General features: G+C 32.0%; 2 long non-coding RNA genes across 2 annotated transcripts; both read left to right on the top strand.

Moving 5' to 3' along the window:
• The first annotated feature begins 161 nt into the window (after nt 1–161).
• LOC134283181 (uncharacterized) lies at nt 162–2411 on the top strand. The gene is made up of 3 exons (XR_009995435.1): nt 162–433; nt 916–993; nt 2325–2411. It is a non-coding gene; the product is annotated as an uncharacterized LOC134283181 (long non-coding RNA).
• A 2942-nt stretch (nt 2412–5353) lies between these two features.
• On the top strand, nt 5354–9857 carry LOC134283180 (uncharacterized). The gene is made up of 6 exons (XR_009995434.1): nt 5354–5751; nt 6831–6861; nt 7444–7489; nt 7832–7894; nt 8179–8264; nt 9545–9857. It is a non-coding gene; the product is annotated as an uncharacterized LOC134283180 (long non-coding RNA).
• The last annotated feature ends 9839 nt before the right edge of the window (nt 9858–19696 follow it).

Raw genomic sequence — 19696 nt, 5'->3', positions numbered from 1 at the left:
GAATCATCTTATTTGCCCCCAAAATATATGTGATTTTACAGTATTCAAAATATATTCACAGGTTAGCTCAAAGAAGGCACTGAATAAGATTCTATTGAATTGACATTTATCAATGTTCAAAATGTTTTGTGTATTGGCTAACGTCAATATGCATATCTTTCATGTAGTTGTAAAAAGGAAAGGGGAACAATTTTTCTCAATTCTTGAAATCGGACGATGACATAAACATATTTACAGGAAGTGAAACCGAACCAAAGAGCTTTTATTTATTTCTACACCAAAAATGGCAATTTTGTTTCCAAGATAGATGTTTCTGAAAGTGCTTTAGCTGTATACCAATCTGAGAGCACCAGCTCAGGCAACTGGATTCTGAACATTTCAATCAATTTTGAACTGAAAGTGAAGGAGCATTACTACATCAAACTTGATCCAGGTATATAATTGTATTTCCAGTTTTACATTATATGTCATTTGAAGTGATTTTAAATGCTAATACGTGTTTATTTGGATTGGATTCAAACGATTCAAATACTTATACATGTTGTATGTTGTAGCTGAAGATTGACGGTATTTAAATATATTAATTTTGAAATCCACAACTAATTTATTTTAATATTCAAATAACCTTTTTATTTTGTAAAACTGACCCTTTGAAAGGGGCATTTTATATAGGCCAAGGTCAAAGTCACTTGTGTTTTAAAATATTCCGTTTTTCTGTTGATGTTTACCATCACGTGAATTAACTTTCGCAAACTAAAAATTGTGACTGACAATGCCCGGTATTTGTGTCCAGGTGTGTATTTAGGTGAAAGGAACCATTTTTATTTGCAGTTTTTAATTTAAAGCTAAAATAAAACTTTATTCTATTATAATTTAATTTAATTTTTCTTTAACAAGTGTAAAATTAAACACTAGGTATTGTCAAAAGTACAACTGGTTGTGGACCTAAATCGCCTGCTCTGTGGAACCCAAATGACTGGACATTCAGCGTCAGTAAGTATGACTTCTAACTGCTATGTATTGTAAATGCATAGTTCTGTATGAAAGAAGGATATGGAGATAACGAACAGTATTCAATATCAAAGTCCATAAAACTTCCGAAACATCAAAGGTGGGATTGAACTGATGTCTTTGTTGTTGAACGCCCCTCCCGGGTAATTTTCACTCAAAAGGAGACGCCTCCACTTGCAGGTATAGAGCTGCTGCACATTTTGAATTTTATTTAGCACATAGGGCCTTACAGCGGTGAGGGATCCTTTTCGTGCAAGCACCTACTGCGACACTGGACCTTGGTTCACACGGTCTCATCAGCCACAGAACTAGTCTCCACGTCTAGCAGTGGGATTTGAACCCAAGACGTAAGAATCAACTCCTTACTTTGCAACTCTAAAGCAGAAGCTCTTACTACTACTCTGACATGAATCCTTAATTTGTTTCAATTTTTATTGTTGCCTGAGTTGAAGCCAAATGTATCTTTTGTGTGTCTTTACAACAAGGATGTTATTAAACTGTAGTAAATATTCAGGTACACTTTTGTAATGATTTAAACAATTTTGTGCACTTTCAACCAAGATGATGTTATTTTCTCCATTAAAATAACGGTAGCAATTTTCAAGAAAAAAGAACTATATTTCTTTTGAAATATAAGGAATTGATGTACATGTAAATTAGCAGTGAGATTTCCCTTCTCAAATAAGTAATTTTATTGTCAGAAATGGGATTAGCGGTTGCAACCGTTGCCAAAAATAGTAAATATAATATATATTAAAAATTTGAGTACCGATTTTCTCTTACTCTGGCATATATTCAACACGTTTTCAAGGCAAGAAAAATGAAAGTTCGGTACACTTCAATACTTTTATCCCTTGAATGATTTATGTTTGGTATTATCGAATGGTTTTGCATGGCTATTATAATTAAAACTTAAGCAATTTTCTTACAAAACCCATACATCTCCTCAATTTTATGTCAGATTCTCAACTTTATCTTGTAAAGAAAATGTATGAACTTTCTACATTTTTACTCGATTCAATGGGGATAAGGGCATTGTGAACATTTTTAGACTATATTGATTTCCTTTAGAGGAAGAGTATCTGAGTTCCATATAAAGATACTTATATACCAAAAATGTTCAAATTTAAAAAAATGAAAAGTATGTAATTTTTCTTTGCCAAATGATAGTTGACAGCTTTTGATATCATACCTAAAATTAAAGTTATGTACGACGATTAAATGTTGACCCTCAAGCCTCTTTAGCTCACTAGCATTACGATAACATTTGATAATTATGTTACATGTAACTATGTACATCATTTATTAATTAGAGTTCCCAATAACAGACATAGCTCCTTTGGTGACGGTGGATACAGCTACAAGCGTTACTTGTCTAGTCATATCAACTTTTCTTATGTTGGGTAAGTTTTATACATTGTCTTCATGAACTGGCGTAATCATAACTATTCCCTTTTTTCTGGACAGCCTGCCATTTCATTAGTCCTTTATAGATTCGCAAACCCGTATTTTTATCCTTTTTCTGTATAACAAGCAATATAAAAATATTGTTTTGAAATTTTAGTTGTAATTGATCATGAAGCCTCGTTTCTTCATAAATTTTAGATATAATTTAAAGACAGATGAAAAAGATTTAAAACCATGTCACAAGTTTGGAAAAGTGGATGGTTCTTAGAATTTTTTCTCCGAAGAACTGGAAAATGAAATAGACTTGGAAAATATTAGTAATATTTCAATAAAAAAAACAAATATTGACAAATCACATTCAGTAAAGGTTTACAGGTGGATAAAATTTTCAGAATATGTTACTTTGGTGCTAAAAGTGTAATATAAACTTCAGAAAAATATACCAAGCCAGGTTAATTTTAAGAGGACGAACAAAATGACAAAAAATTAGCAATATCACATAGGCTGATTTTTACCATTTAGCTTTTCCTAATAAAATTCACCTGGCTTGGTATATTTTTCTTAAGTATATTACACTTTCAGCACCATGGTAAGATATTCTGAAATTTGTTTTCATCTGTAAACCTTTACTAAATGTAATTAGTCTACATTTGTTTTTTCATTGAAATATTACTAATATTTTTTTTTTCATAAGATATCTTTTTCATATTCCAGTTCTTAGGAGAAAAAATTTTAAGAACCATCCACTTTTCTAAACTTGTGACATGATATTAAATCATTTTCAAAGTAAAAAAAAAATGTTTGTATCATCTGTCCTTAAACATATTTCGAAGTTTAAATAATTATACATTTTTTATTTCAGATGAGGAATAAAGACTTCTAAAGGGGGCCAATCTTCAACCTTATCATAAATATTTTTCATTAATATGTATGAATTTATATTTGAAAAAAATATTGCAGTTTAATGAAAATATTGTTTGAATAATTAACAATTCACAATTTATTGTTTTTTTTAATTGGTAAATCATTGTTTTAACTTGTGTATGAATACTTATGATTTATGTAAATATTACATTCATATGCACTTAAATACAAATTTTTATTCACCATTTATTTAACTACATCAATAATAAAAATGTTTAAGACTGTGAATCTTTATTAAATCAATTGATTTTATATTTAAAAAAAAAAACAATTATTTAGTGTTGTCTGGTTGTGAAGAAAATCCTTTCATACGAGGAAAAACCTCGATTAAATTTAATTTGAAGTAATTTAAATGGAAGGTGTTTTATGCATCTCGATCTCAACAACATTAATTTGCTTTTGCTTGTTTATTTAAGAGTTTTTGATCAGTATTCTTACGATAATTTGTTGAAAAGAGAAACTTTTGGTAAACAAAACACGTTTATATAATATTTAAAATCGCACTTCAGACTGAATATTCATTACAGAGGTCCGAAATATTATTTTTAGCTTTTATAATTCAACATGCAAATTGTAAAGATAAAAAAAACTTTTTAATTTAGATGTAGCATTCGTAGATGTAGAGTACCTGACTTTTCTACTGGTAAAATTAATGCAAATAAATTGAGGAACGTGCTGTATCAATCATCATTTAAACAAATGCTGACTGACTTTATTCATACCAATTGTTAGCCCATTATTTACACACTGAATTGAGGACACGTTATTCGTTATTTTTTTATCATATTAAGGAACACACAGCGGGTGTGACCGGTCGGCAGGGTAAGTTCACTCATTAATGGCCCTGACCTAACCTCTGAACTACCGTTGGTTCGTGTTTGCTCCGCTCCTATTTGTATTTAAATGGACTTTTGAATTGAGTATAAATATTTTTAGTTATCTCCATATATTTCATGAGTTCTCAATACTCCCACTATCAATTACTCAATGTGCAAAAAGCAAAACCTCCCTTCCTCAATCCAATATGTATCGATATCTTAGAAAAATCGTTTGCATGTTTTGCTTAGCTCTTCACCATTGATTTCAAGTCATTTTAAATGTCTTTGTAAAAGTAAGATCATATAAAGGAACTCTTGACAACCATATGCAAGAATCAGAAATAAACTCCTCCCATGATTTATCTTTTGTAATGTGTCATGTTGTAAATTTTTAATTTACAGGAGCGTGGCAGTAAAAACAAAATTTACAACATAAAATTTTGTTACTGCGACTCGGTAAATTCAAAATTTACAACAAGACAAATGCCTGAATTGATCGCTCACTGTACAAATACGTGGTATCAAAAAATGGACTAAAGCCCATCCAGACTACCAAGGAGTTGACTGAAATTTCTTAATTTACTGTCATGTAAATATATGGTATAGTGAAAATATCTCTGCTGTTGAGTTTGTGAAAATCCTTGTAGCATGAATCTGTCCAAAATAATTGTGTTAAGATGACAAAGCCCTAGACGACAAATATAATGTAAATTGCGACTTAAATCTGTCATCAGATACATGTACAAGGATGGTTTCTGATATGTATATGACGATAATTGTATGTACCGAAATGGGGAAAAATATAGTATTCATAACGGCTACAGTGGGGATAAAAAAGTGAAATTACATGTATGTCCAGAAAAATTAAATATGATTTAAACAGCACATAGGTTTTGGGATATTTTTGTGGTAAAAAATAAAACCAATAAAGACATGGTAGTATAACTGTCCCGTGACCAAATCAACACCGTTAAATGTTTTACAAATAGAAAAATTCCTAACCATGAAGAATCAATTCTTCGCGAGAAATGGGAGAATTAATTTCTGAGTAAGAAGGGTACGTTCGAATGTCAATATTTTTTGACAAAACAATTGTTCAAATACCGAAAAAATCAACTTCTTGTGAAATTCTTCCTCCTTAGAGGAAATACATAACTTTCAAGGCTAGTAACTGACTTTACCTTATCCACACCTCCTAACCTTATTAGCATAAATCGGAAGAATTCGGAGATAAACGTAATAAAATATGAACAAAATCCGTAAACGTCCGAACAGCTTTCCTCGCGAGAATTCAGCGAGAGCAACATGCCAGTGGTGAAAATCGAGAGAGAAATTCAACATGAAAAAAGAGGTAAAACTTTATGTTTTCTCGATTTATAAGGTTTGTAAATTGCAAAAAGTTGAAAAACAAACGTTTCTTTACTTGAAAAGTGAAAGTAGGTATACGGTTTCTCATTCTGTCAAGTGCTATTGCACTTTAAAGTGTCAAAACAGCACCTCTCGATTTTGTAAACATGTTTCCACGTGGAAGGGAGTATTTGTGTCGGTCAAGATTAACCCACATACATTGATTTAGTAAACAAAAACACTTGTAAGTAGAATTTTATTTATTTTTTCGATTACGTGTAGCACAAAATGGTTAAATATTTAGAGCATGTTTGTCAAATGATGTTAATAGCATGTCTTAAATTGAAGAGAAAATGCAGGTGCGCTATAGGCCGTTCCTACTTGTAAGGTAGTCTACCATGCATGCATACGCAGAATTACGCGTATAAAAGTCATTATTTTTACTTATCAATACCCAGTGATTTGTGAGAACCATTTGTGTGTTTTTTAAATACCAAGAGACTAAAATTTAATTCTATTCGTATACTCGTGTGTACATGCACAACAAGTTCTTCCGAATTTCCTCTACACATATACATGTGTATCTGGATAAAGGTTTGTTTACATTTGTTTGCAGTTTTAATAGTGTCAGCTGTTTATATCAATCATGCAGTTTTCACCAGAGCCTAATGATATAAAAATGGTGGTTACTTTTCTAATTTAATATAGATATATTATGATCAGATGCATGATGTCAACATGAGTCAATGCATGCAGTTCTCACACAATTGTTTATATATCAGACATGAAACTTCACATATGTAGTTTATGAAAGTTTTTGAATATTTCTATGTGTACCACTTTTTTCCCTTTAAAAGTATTGCCCATCTAAAATTTAGCTAATGAGATAGTATAAATATTATAAAACTAGAGGTACTTTGAGCAATGAGCTCTGCATGACACTAAATTAGTGTCCATGATTTGCTATGGGAAACCCAAAATATGTGTCGGATCAAAATGTAAAATAGAAGATGCACCATTGCAATATGTAATAAAGATTCTGTGCAAGTCTCATCAAATATCACTCAGTGGTATCAGCTGAGGAATTAGCGGATAAGAGATGGGAACCCCAAAGCATAACAGAAGGACAGACATACCAATTACTTTTAAAATATACCCTCCTGCTTTTCTAGCATGGGGTATAATAATTTACAGACATGCATCAATCTGTGTCTCTGTAGATGTAAACATAATTTACATTGATGTTTTGCATTTTTGTTTGTAAGAATACATGTATCTAATTTACAAGAAAAGTATTTTTCTTTTTTTGTTTGTCTATTACAGGTTAGAGTACATCTTGAACAGCCATCTCCAGGTATGACAAAAATAACACAATTGACCCTATAAGGTCATTAACAAACAATATTGAATTTAGACAATGTATATATATATGATGTAAGACAAATGTGAAATCATTGTAGGGCTAGAAAAAAAATTCTTTCACTGCTCACACAGGCTTTTTACTGGTCAGCTTATCATAATATCACTATCCCACTAGGCTACTACTAGCCTAGATAAAAAAAAATTCACTGACCCCAGTCCAGCGGGCAATCAATTATTTTTTAGCCTTGCATTGTAAAGTCATCTATCGTCAAGACATTCCATCCTTTTTTTTTTATGATATGCACCATCCCACACAAATTACATACATAAGAAAGTATTTTTTTCCACTTTTAAAACATGGGCATTACTGATCTTTACATGTATACAATGTATATCTTTTCTTTTGAAGAATGGCATTGTTGATTGACTTTAAAAATGATCTGCCATATGTATGCGCATGATACTGTACTAAATGCATGCACAAAAATTATAATTTCATTTTAAAAAAGGCAAATATATTAAAAAGAAAAACCAAATCAAAACAATTATAATGTGCATTGAATGTTTCTTGCAGGATATACTCTGAAGACAGCGATGTGAAAGTTCAAGGTTTGCCTGTTGTGAGTATTGTACATGTAACTGTAAGGATAAACTTATAACATTTAATATGCAACATTATAACTAATATTTAATTATTTTCATCCTGATCATGCTGTGTGAAATAAACAAAGAAAATTATATAGCATGCCCAATTACTCCAGTATATACATGTACATATCAGTGTATAAAAGAATCCTGTGTAAAGTTATCTATATATAGTTAGACACCGAGAGAGAGAGAGAGAGAGAGAGAGAGAGAGATGTTGATAAAAAGGGTCAATATAATTGAAAATAATGCATGATCAGTGATTTTTGTTTTCGTTTAATGCTCAAAGATTTAATCACATTCTGTTCTATATTCAGCAGACACTTTAATAATAATGAATGGGTGGAAAAATTCTCACATCATGCTGCATAACAGTACATGTAAGTTCAAAGGCAGAAGAAAATCCATTAAAAGGGACAGTATAAATACAGTTGGTTGTATGTTTCAGCAAACAATTTAATGAACTGAAAATTATGCCAATACATAAATCATCATATTATGCAAACTTAAAATGATTTTCGTATTTTTCTGGTTTGCATGTAGCGCAATGATATATTTGTCAGTATTTTTCATTCAGTTTTTTTCACATAATTGCAAATGCATGTATTTTATTTGCATTAATTAAATTTAAAGGATTGTATTAATTTATTAATCATAATTGTAGTTCAGCTGTAACAATACATATACGAATTATCTGATGAAAGCTTCAACCATGAGAATCTAGGAAAGGATGTCAAGGCCAAAGAGAAGGTACGCTGATAACTGGTGATGATGTGTAAAGCAATAAAATAGAGAGAACAATAGTAATTCGGAATATATAGGAAAAATAGACAAAAAAATTAAATCAATTCTTTTCAAGAATAGGCAAGTCATGATAAGTCACTCTGATATAGTTCAGAGCAGATTTAGATTTGTTCAGATATAGGTATAGGGTGGGGTGGTGCCACAGTAGGGGGGGGGGGAGGGGGGCAGGGGGGGTCAAAGTTTTATTCTGGAATATTTAAGGCTTTTTATAAAATCTTATTAGATTATCAGAGCCGCGATGCATCATATATTTTTTTAATGAATACATCATATTACAGAATCCCAAAATCAAGGGTATTGGATGTGCCATAATTAGAGACAGAATGTTTATCTTGAAAGTCCTTTGTAAATATTGGAAAATCATTTTGTTAATTTCTTGGCTTTTAAATTAAGTAGGGATTAAAATAATTTCAGTTTTCATAATTTAAATTCCTATTTAAAGGAGACTTTAGTTAATATCTAGAGTTTCAATCTTTCAATTAATCTTTCAATATCAAACTAGCTGCAACTTAGAATAGCTGGTTATGAATAATCTGCAGAGCTCATAAACTAGAAAAGGTCAAATAGCTACAATTTTCAGAGAGAAAGCAATATTTTGGGGTTATAGAAAAGGGGCATAACTCTCATCATGATAGTAAATGATGGATGATAAATGTGAAAAATGTGTGCTGTTGGAATTCAAGTGAATGCAGTGCAGTCTAATTTAGTACAGTTAAACAACAGTACACATGTATCTTAAAATCAAACAACTTTGACTACCTAGGATATGTTGATGTTCATGACAGTATAACAAATTCAATGAAAGATTTGCAAACACTTTGCATTGCATATGTTTTACTTTTGTTAATTCAATTAGCTCATTTTGCGCAGATCTCTTTCTCATGCAGATTATTAATGAACAACGATAGATTGAATAAGCAACCGTAAATGGCATATATGAATTTTATATACTCTGTTTAGAGTTGAACTTTGGTATATATCTTGAACACTGAGTGATATCTTGAACACATGGAGATATCGGAGTCATTTTAAAGTCCACATTTTTTGTTCTATACATCTTACCCTGAATCTCTTGGATATCTCAGTTTTTCAGCAGTCCAATAAGCCTTTCAAGATAACAAGTGTGACTTTATTTTATTAATTCAATTAATTTATGATGAATTATAAATATATCCATCATATACATGTACTTTTATATTAATGTATTAACATTTTATATTTTTCAGGCCATATAAAAATGGTTGCTGAATTCATGAAGACTGGGATGATAAAGTACTTTTCTACTCTTATGAACTATATCTAAACATCGTTTGAGGATCCCTTTCTAAGAAAAGAAGAATTTGCATATTCAAAGACTCTTTAGTTTATTGTTTGTTTGTATGTTGTTTTAAATTAATGTTCTTCTTGAGAATTTTTAACTCATATGGGGATGCCAACATTTGCTGGTGGAGAGCTGCAAATTTTGCCCTTTACTTGGCACACATGGCTAATTGAGCAATGAGGGATCTTTTTGGTGCAAGCACCTACTGCAACACAGGACCTCTGTATACTGTAAACCAATTATTATACGCGTCATTTTTTATTCGCGACTGACCGCCAGAGGGATCTTTTTGGTGCAAGCACCTACTGCAACACAGGACCTCTGTATATACAGTCTTTTCTCTGTACGACAGTGGGACTTCGAACCAGCAATTTAATGATCAACTCCTTACTCATGACTCTCGAGCAGACGCTCTTGCCACTGCGCCATGCAGGCAACTTCATAGGTTGTACAATAATAAGATAAGATTTATAACTTAAAACTGGTGTTTTTAATAAATTCAGTCACAATATAGAAAATTTTTGGAAAAAAGGGGGGTAATAGCTAGCTTTCACTGGTATTGCATGCTAAAACTATATGAATTACATATTTTAATTACACATGTATTTTAAACCAGATCAGTAAAGAAAGAAACACTTGAATATTTTTACAATGAATTTTATTATAAGCTTGACTATCTTAAAAACATGGAATCTTGATCTTTTTGAGTATGAAGAAAAAAAATAATTAGAATGTACTTGTGCACTTAGTTTTGTTTATTAAAAAATATTCAAATTTGGAGATCTTGTGAAGGATATCTAAATATTGTTTTATAAATTTCTACTTCATATTTAAACAGCGTGATCTTTACTATAACATAGTCCTGTAATATACAACTTATTTGTTGTTGAATATCTCATTGTCTGTCTACATGTAGTGCTTAGTAAATTTCTTGTAAATACAAATATGACTGCATGGTCAGTGGCGGATTTAAAGGGGGGGCGCCCCCGGCGCGCGCCCCCCCTAAAATTGTCAAAGTTAACGTAAATCACAGTTTTGTCTAGAAAATGTATATATGTCTACTCGGTAGACCTCATTTTTACTCTACAAAATCTCTAGAATCCAGGAGCTTCCAGGAGCTTCGCCCCCTAGGCCCCCACCAGGGCTTTGCCCTGGACCCACTGGGGGCCTCAAGGCGGCCCCCAGACCCCTTGCCTACTTTTGGCGCCCCCTCTAACTTCAATTCCTGGATCCGCGCCTGATGGTGTTTGTTTACTTTGTCTTTTTTTCCAATATGAGTCATGATATATAAATGGTGTGCATATCAGTTTAAATTATTTTTGTTGAATTCATTTAACAAAAAAAAATAATAATAATAATAACTGAATATAATTATTATGTAGATAGATACCTTCCAGAAATATTTACATGTAATAGTAGCTGCAGATATGTAGCTTATGTGAAATCAGGTACAGTGCATACTTGAAAATCAATTTACCTGTATTCATTAAACAGAAATTTAGTGAACATATTTTTATACATAAGCATTATTTCATACTGAAAATAGACTGTGTGTTAATGTTATACTCATTCAACATAAACATTAATCAGAAGTGATGTTAATGAAATAAAACATATATCACAATACATTTTCTCCCCCCCCCCCATTAATCACAGTTTAAATGTACATGTATATAAATTGATAAAAGAAACTGACTATACCATTAAAAATCTTGAGTTGTCTTTCCTTGTTTAAAGAAAATATCTGATGCAATGAATGCTCCCTTGGGTTTATGACCCTGAATATTAATAAGGTTAGGAGGTGTGTTATCTCAGCCCTAAATAAATAGACTTAGATTAAATACAAAACTGGTTTTAATTTGTTTGCTGTATAAGGACTTTCAAGATATTAATTTGTTTTAGAAACAAAATCTCCTTAGTGGAATCCGACACTGAAAAATATACGCATGATATGAAAAGTGGACATTCATTCTCTCTGGATTAAAATTTGAATTGTGTATGATTTATTGAAAGCAAATGCTTAAAAATACTTAACAAATTAAAAATAAGATATTTTTTTTTAAATCAAAAGCTGTTAAATTTTACAATTATATTATTTCTAGAAAATTAAAAGTTTTAAATCATTATAATTGATAAGAGCATGGTTTAATGAAATACATTGCATTGTAGAGGTTTGAATTCCTTAGCACGACGAAAAGGTGCTTTTTCTGGTCAGAGTGTAATTTCTTTCTCAATAAACCTTTTTTTAAAAATACCTGAAAGTCGTTTTATCGCTATGGGTACACCTGTTTAAACCCGCGAATCATACTACCGAAACCGAAACCCAGACAGCAGAAGTGTTTGTTATTTTCATTTGTCAGCCCTTAGTAAATTAACGAATCGCGTTGGAAATATTGAAACGAAAGTATATGATGTAGAAGATTTTTTGGAAAATAAAATGACGATGGTTTCTTGGTTTCATCTCTTTCTGATAATTTGGGTCTTACAGCAAAAGGCAGAAGGATCACATTTCCGTGGAGGAATTTTAATGTGGAAACCGACAAGCAATGAGAATGAAGTGAGTACAAGGTTACATTCCGTTATAGGATCTTAGATTTTACACAAGATAAGAAAATCTACTGAGAGGTGCAGCATTGTTACATGATCATCGCATTAATCGATCAATAAAAATCATGAAAAAATTATAATTAAAAAAATCGTAGCTAGGTATTCCGTCCATAAATAAGCGGACAAATATAAGCGATCGAATTGGAGTTTTCTGTCATACGATATCCATTAAAATATGCCAAGCGTGCACTCAAGGACACACAAACCTAGTGAAGGTTATGGGTGTAGTAGTGATTGTAAACAACAGTTACAAGAATTAATAGTACATTTATTGTTTGATGAGTGAGGTAAAGTGCACTAAATGAATGTAGTTAATACTGCATTCGAATAATGCGTAAATGCTCATTTACCTGACACACGTTTACAGCACGATGAGAAATAAAGTTTATGCAGAACACAACGGTTACAAAGCGTTAATTTGAAAACTATACACTTCCCAGAAATGATAATTAAAATGGGAAATATTTCAATAATGGTAAAATCTATACACTTAGTGATTCTTATGCCCCTGTAATCGACATTTCAGTGGTATATCTATAAGTTTTTGTCCTGTCCTGTCCGTCTGTCTATTTGTTTGTCTGTTTATCAGTTTATCCGTTTATCTAGCTGTTTGTCCTCAAAAAACTTATTCTTGTCTATAACTTTTGAGTGGGTTGGGCTATGGCTTTCATGATTCACAAGTGTATTCCTTGTGACAAGGCCTTTCTTTTGATCTCTCGGTCTAGACCTTTGAGTTTGACGAAGTTTTACGAAAAAAAAAACGAATTTTAATCTTGATCATAACTTTTAATTAGTTAGTGCTAGGACTTTCTCACTTCGCTTGTGTATTCATTGTGACAAGATCTTTCTTTGAGTACCATCAAATGTTACCTTTTGACCTTTAAAGTAGATTTTGTCCAACTTTTTTTAACCTTAACCTAGCCTTTAACTTTTGAACAATTAGTACTTGAGCTTTCATATTTCACAGGCTGACTTGTATTTCAGAATTTCAGCCTTCGCCATAAGCTGCCATATGGAGGCAGTTTTATAGTTAGCCTCAGAGGTGATTTTTTTTCCTGGTCCACTGAAATTTTTCTTCTTTATCTCTCAAGAAGACCATTGCCGTTTATCAGTTCATGCATGAACAACACTAGGTATGTCGATCACCTGTGCAGATTTCTTGACCAGTGACTGTTCCATCAATTAAACGTACTTTGACGTACATATCAATAATACAATAATTGATTAATCTTTTGAATCCTATTTTAAATGATTATTCGTATACGAAATATTAATATAGACAATAAAATGTCTTTCTTTGATTGGTATTACGGGCATTAACGTCGTAGATAAAATTACGCAGGTAATGTATTTTTTTTTCTGCAACAACTGCTACATTGATTTCCTTGCAACAACCAAAGACATAATTTATTGTTTGGATAGTAATTGAATATAGTTGTAAAATACGACAAAAGCAATCCACATGAAATTTTTCTAGCCATATATGGGTCAGCAGCGGACAAAATCTCGCGAAATACCCTAGGAAAACTAAAGGCACTGTGAGCAATGAGCTCACTAAATGATAACCACACCTCCCATATGAATATAATGGGAGTGTCCATGTTAAGTTGTGGGAACCCAAAATGCGTGTCAGATCAAAAAGTAAAATAGGAGGTCACAATGGCAATATGTAGTAAAGATTCTGTAAAAGTTTCATCAAATTTCATTCAGTGGTATGAGAGGAGTTGTGGATAAGAGATGGAGAAGCGTAACAGATAGATGGACGGATGGACGTACAGACAGACGGACGGCCGGATTGACAATACGATTACTATGTACCCTCCCGCTTTTCATGTGGGAGGTATATTAAAACACACCTTTAGAGCAAATTCAGGACATTCGACGATAGATTAGATATTTAAAACAAACAGTACTCAAGCTCTTCATCCATTTAAACAATACAAATTAGGAGGAGGGCCTGTTGGATCAGGTGCATCACCTGCCGATCGACCGGTCGCACCCACCATGTACTGCGTGATATAATCGGAAAATAACGGGAAATTCCGTAGATAATTCATTGTGCAATAACAATAGGTATGCAAAACCTCCATTATCATTTGACTTGATGATACATGTAGACTGTCTTTACAGACAATACCATTGTATCGACCAAATAACTTACAAAATGATGACTTAATTGAAACGAGACTGTTAATATTCTTGTTTTGTTAATTTATTTTTCAATTACAAACCTTGCTTGTTTGTTCATAGAACATGCTCTTGCATATTGAATCACCTCAGATATATACAAGGCATCTTCTTATGTTCGATTTATTTTATCGTTTGCCCTATAGTTTAATTCTACTTTTGAAAAAAAAATGCTTATCTTCACCTTATTTTTTGAACAGTTGGTGAGAAAGCATTCATATATAACTAATGTAATCCTTCAGAAAAAAAACTTTCTTTGGGATTTTGTGAGGGCGGGGACAATAAAATAATAGTTTAAATTCAAGTATATTTGTTGCATAACAGATCGATACAAAATGCACTGTATCTCCTCAAGGAGCTTTTGTCAAGGTCAAGGGGCAAAATTAATGGTGTTCAATGGAGGACTTTGTCATAAGAAAAACCGGCATTAAAGCTCAAACACACTCTGGTCGAAAGTTATGGCATGATTCAAGGTTTCCAAAAGTAAATCATAGTACGCCCTCCAAGTCAAGGTCAAAACCTTTTGCATTCGAAGAAATATTTTGTCACAAGATATATACCTGTGATATGTGATATTTCTGGTACTTATTTTTTAAAAGTTACGGCCAATGTTAAGAATTTTAAAAGTGGGTCACACTCTAAGACAAAGTCAACAGGTAATAAATATTACAAGAATGTACAATAAATGTACAAGAAAACATTGATGTAACCATCAATTGTCGCCCGCAAAATAATAAAGTAAACAATGGAAATGAGTCTTGATCATTAAACCGCTCTCTAAATGATGGAGAAGATAGTCGAGAATATTTTGAAAACTTGTAGTCGGATGAAAATCGAACAAAAACGATACCCCTTTTAAATTAATCAATTCCACAAGTAAATGTTGGCTCCATAAAATATAAATTAAAACTAGACTCATGCATTATCTATTTTCAAAAATGTATTTCACTTTAAGAATATAAAGCAATGTCTGTAGTACGTTTTTGTGCGATTTGTAAAATTCGATGTTCTAAAAAAAGGACCTGTCATTTTTTTCGATAGTAAATGAGAAGCATGCAACTTTACACATTAAGTATCAAAAACATATATATATATATATATATATATATATATATATATATATATATATATATATATATATATATATATATAGGTATATGAGGTTGTTTGTGGGCATCGATCATCTAAGCTGGTTTGTGGGATCTCGCATTTCTACATTGCATAGCTATGCCATATTCATAATTTAGGCGTTATATATGGTCATTATATAATATATAATATAATTTTTGAGTTAATATTAAAATTGTTGAATATAATTGTGGGTCAAAACATTTATATATATAAAGCATTGTGGGATAAACTATATACATCGCGCAATCCTCTTCATATATGAATTCTATGACCCGCAATATTATCTTATGCTATATATATATATATATATTTTTATATATATATATATATATATATATATATATATATTATATATATATATATATATATATATCTTATTTGTTGCAATGCACAATGAAAAGACATAAAAATTAATGTTTGATAAAATATCTATAGATATATACATGCATGTATATTTACTTATGTACAAAACAGAATAAATCATTAAGAACAGATTCGCTGATTTAAATATGACATTTTCAATATTACTTTTCAAGAACTTCGGTTCATACTAATAATGATTTACTGCGATGTATTATTTATGAGAATCTTAAGATATCCTAAGGATATCCTCTCTCGCAATATAATCTATACAATCAACTTCCCCACAATGTTATATATATAGTGACCCACAAACAGCCATGATCAGTAAATTTTTATACATACGAGTGTCCCACAAATATGTATAATCACACGCGGTATATATTTATCCCACAATTCATTATATACATATAAACAATGACCCACAGTTTTCACCACCTGCAATATATTCATCCCACAATTCATTACGTACAAACGCTGTATATACAGTGACCCACAATCAGTTTTAATCAAGTTCAATGTATTTATCGTAAAATCCGTTACATACATACATATATTTGTAACCGGGTTTTCCCAAGTAATTGAAATGAAAACTCAGTTCGGGATGTGGGTTCTTTTAATTGATGACAATAAATAAATAGATGGATAAACAACCCTACAAAACATGTAAACATAATAAATATTTCATAACATTAACATAAGTATACATTTATCACAAATTATTTCATTAGCATAAAATCTATATTACACTGATATTTCTATTAATTTACTCATTATCACTTCAAGGATGTTACAAAAGGGAAATAACTCTTATTTCACCATATTTCCACATATGCATATAAACTCAAGTAAATCTATATCTTATTTACCAAAAATATTTACAGTTCTCAAAAATACATAATAATAAATTATAAATAAATACCAAGTTGTGGACCTAGGCTATCCTCTAATAAATCAGGGCATCACGTCCAAACCATTATATCTGACCTATATTATACAACATATGGTTGTATTGACTAAATCTTACAATATATACAGTATTTACATATTCCTTAAGGTCAGATCTCATCATGAAGCATATTCCTTATATCAGTATAACTTTAAAATCTTTAGATTTATATTCATTTAAACCATTACTATATGATTTTACACATTTTCATTAACTCATCAAATACTATATTTCATTCATACTCATTCATTCAATGAAGCAAAGTGTTAGTAAAAGAAAATAAAGAACTTACTGTAATCAGGTCTTACGTCCAGTCAAAGAAATATATCAAACTATGTAAATCAGACAATTATAATAAGCTAGCGCTCTGGCTTATGGCTGGATTCAAAGTGAATTTAAAATAACAAAAGAAAACTCACTAAGGAATTTGACCTCAATGACCTACCAATAAAAACTCTCCATAACAAGAATAGCCAATCGACTATGCTTGACCTAGACTGGTTCTCCTGAAAATACCTGAATGAACTAAAGAGTTCTAACTAAGAAAAGATAACTCTAAATCTAAAATAAGTACTAGCTACCATGCAGTGTGAAGTAAGTTTAGTAAATTTAATTATCAAATAGAGTTTAAGTTTAAATTCATATTTATTTATTTATTTATGGCAGTAAGTTTGTTTATTAAGTTATTTCATATTTAATTTATTTACAGTTTAAAATATAACAAATAACCCATTATTACAAACTCCCCCCTGTTGAAAAAATGACGTCCCCGTCATTTCGTTCTGAAATTTAAAAACATGATTAAAATAATGATTGCATTTATGTCTTCATGATATCAGCAATCAAATTGATAAAAACATTTTCGTACTTTTTGTCTGACATTGCCATAAGATTCTGTATCATAATTACCTTATCCTTCCAATCTTGATTTATGGTTTGGCATTGGTAATCTGACAGATACTTTGGTTTTTGTCGTTCTCTTGTACTTCTTCTGAGAGTAACTGGTTCTACTGTGTCATCATCATCATCATCATCAGCGGCAGCAGCAGCTTCTTCGATAACATCTTCATCATGTTGTTGCACATGATCATCATCCTCTGCGACTGGTGGAGTGTCAGATTCTTCTGATACCTCCCCCTGAGGTCCGGATTCCTCAGTCTCTCCCAGTGGCAGCTCATCTGTCTCAACTATCTCTTGCGTACCTCCTTCTGTAGTAATGTTGGTTTCAACATTATTAGGAAGTCTTACCAGCTGGTATGAAATCTCACTCTCTGAGTCACTCTCTGCATCTTCCTTTGGTATCTGTTTCTTCTGTCTTGACCTTGGTGTAGGTATTGGTCTTGGTCTCGGCTTTGGTCGTTGTATGGTTTGTGGATGATTGTCAGAATCATTGTCCAAGTACCCTATTGGTAACAATAAATTCCTGTGTAACACCCTCTGTTTGTCTTTTCCATTCTCTTTCTCAACTACATAAACTGGTATATCTCTGTTAGGTTGTTCTTTCACAATATATGGTTGCTCTTCCCACCTGTCTGCTATCTTATGCTTTCCGTCAAAAGAAACTATCTTAACTAAGACTCTATCTCCTACCTGTATGTTTGATGCTCTAGATCTTAAGTCATACCCTTTCTTCTGTTTATGTCTGGCTTTGTCTGCTGATTCCTTGGCAATCTTATAAGCCTCTTTCATTCGTTCTCTAAGATTCTTGACATAACTGTTAAGGTTCCCATAGTCCTTCTGGTTAATGTCAAATGCCAAATCAATGGGAAGTCTGGGATGTCTTCCGAACATGAGAAAATACGGAGTCTGTCCAGTACTTTCATGTCGTGTCGAATTATATGCATGAACAAGAGGTGCAACAAACTCTTTCCATTTCTTTTTCTGATGTGATTCTAAAGTACCAAGCATGTCAAAAAGGGTTCTGTTAAAACGCTCTGTCATACCGTTGCCCATGGGATGGTACGGTGTCGTTCTGGATTTCTGAATACCTGAAATTTTGCAAAGTTCATTAATAATCTTACCTGTAAAATTTGCCCCCTGGTCCGAATGAAGTCTGAAAGGAAATCCATAATGATTGATGAAATTTCTAAATAAAGCTTCTGCTGTTGTTTTTGCTGTCATATTTCTGGTAGGGACTGCTTGAACATAACGGGTAAAATGATCGGTAATGACGAGAATGTGTTGGTAGCCTCCTGTTGATTGTTCTAACGTGAGATAATCCATGCACACTAGCTCTAATGGATAGGTGGTGGTAATATTAACTAGTGGCGCTCTTTGATTCGTCTGAGATTTTCTCTGTACACATCTGCTGCATGACTTCAACCAGTCTTCTACATCCTGCAGCATTCCTGGCCAGAAGAATCTATCTTTCAACAATGAAACTGTTCTGTCTCTTCCTGGATGTCCTAGTCTGTTGTGTATCTCCTTAAGTATGAAACTGGTTTGTTGGACTGGAATTACAAGGAGATGTTTAACTTCATCATCAATCTTGGTCTCTTTATACAAAATGTTGTTGTCAATGAAGAGATGGTCAAAATTTCTAAACAAAACATGAGGCATAAGTTTCTGTGATAATTCTCCTGCTCTTGGTCTTTTTCCACTCCTTACATATTTTTTCCAAACTTTCAGAGTCTCATCTTCATCTTGTAATTTGGCCCAATTCATCTGATGGTCAAAAACTTTTGGTACTTCTGTGTCGTCAAATTCTTGCAGGTTGTCATCTATTACCAGGCTCTCAATATATGGCTGTTTCTGGATGGTTTGGCAGATGGCTTTGACTGTACTAGGTATTATTATACTCATACCTGATGAGTCTGTTTTGTC

This window comes from Saccostrea cucullata, unplaced genomic scaffold (genome assembly GCF_032062105.1).
Source record: "Saccostrea cucullata isolate Sc308-1 unplaced genomic scaffold, CSIRO_AGI_Scuc_v1 ctg2581, whole genome shotgun sequence".
NCBI classification, from domain to species: Eukaryota; Metazoa; Mollusca; class Bivalvia; order Ostreida; family Ostreidae; genus Saccostrea; species Saccostrea cuccullata.
Note: the sequence above shows the minus strand (reverse complement) of the source record. Positions and strands in the feature narration are given on the sequence as shown.